This window comes from Solanum tuberosum, unplaced genomic scaffold (genome assembly GCF_000226075.1).
Source record: "Solanum tuberosum cultivar DM 1-3 516 R44 unplaced genomic scaffold, SolTub_3.0 scf00034, whole genome shotgun sequence".
Classification (NCBI taxonomy): Eukaryota; Viridiplantae; Streptophyta; class Magnoliopsida; order Solanales; family Solanaceae; genus Solanum; species Solanum tuberosum.
In genome coordinates this window covers 2211600-2213125 of record NW_006238962.1, presented here as the reverse complement: position 1 = coordinate 2213125, position 1526 = coordinate 2211600, and positions in this window count along the sequence as shown.

The window sequence follows — 1526 nt, the reverse complement described above, 5'->3', positions numbered from 1 at the left end:
CTCTCCCCCCCCCCCCCCCCCCCCCCCCCAAAAAAAAAAAAGGAGTATAATGACAAATATGCCCTTTTGATTTTACGATTTAGAATATATATATATCTCTTATTAAAAAATGGTGTATATATACTTTCGATGTCTAACAAATGAGGCATGTTTACCCTTTTTGTTAGCTGACCTATATTGACTGGATTTTAAAATAAATAAAAAATCCTAAAATTGATTTTATAATTTAAATGTGTTTCACTTACATTTACCAAATACTTATGACAACCAAAATCCATAACTTTTTTATTTATTTTTACGTACGTCTCCAAAACTATGGGTAAATGTAGTGTAAATTAGCCATAAATTAAGTCATGTCACATTCAATCATCTTTATCATTTTCATATTCAACTTGTTGAATCATTGATTCTAATATCAATCATTACTTAAAACAATTCAAACATAATTTTAATAAAATGTAATATTATTCATTTTGAACCAGGACTACGCACATAAAGATTTTCTCAACATACCTCACGTTATTAAGAGTTTAGGATGATTGACAATAATTCCAATCACACTTGGAATGTGTATGGCAAGAGTAGATAGATAGATGAAATGGCCTGTGTTTTCAACAAGTGTAGTTCCAATCAAATATAACAGAAAATGGACCCTTTTCAATAAATATTTTTGCAGCCTTGAATTCAAAATTAGTCATTGCACAGTTGATGCTGACTTTTCTTTAAGAAATTTTGTATAACAATTTCGAATCACTCTTTAAGGAATAGGATACAATAATATAGCGTATATAAGAGAAGTAAGTATCCTTTATTTTAAGATAGATTAGAATTTTAAATGTCAACTTTTATTTTTTAATCTAATGAAGCATTTTCAATTAATGTCTGTTTCTCTAGCTAGAAAAAGGATGAATTAAGTTATTCATACTTTATAACTAGGACACTTGTTTCTATATCTGGTTCGATGATATAGGGGTATGCCCTATCATCTTTTATTTATGATGTACTCGCTTTAATTTTGATTTGAGTAATAATCGAAAAGAAACCTTTTAATTTTTATTAAAGTCTAAGTTATAAATCTCAATATCATATATGAAAAATAAAATATTTTCGAATATAGAAATTAAAAAACGAAGCAGTAGGAGAGAGTAGGAATTATTTTTTAAAAGCTGGTCTATATTTGCTGATATAATTATATGCTTTTGTGTTATATAGGGGTGTTCACGGTTTGGGTAAAAACCGATCCAAACCGAAAAATTGAACCAAATCGATAAAATAAAACCGATTTTATTTGGGTTTCGTTTGGTTTGATTTTAGAATTTTGAAAACCGATAGTATTTGGTTTGGTTATGGTTTTATTCGAAAAAACTGAAGAAATAACCGAACCGAACCGATGAATTATATACATATATTTTATTAATATACATACTTGATATATTGTTTTTATAAACAACTTTAAAGATCTTACATATATTTTCATTAAAATTTCTTTATAATTTACTTATTGAAAGCAAAAATGCCCAAGATGA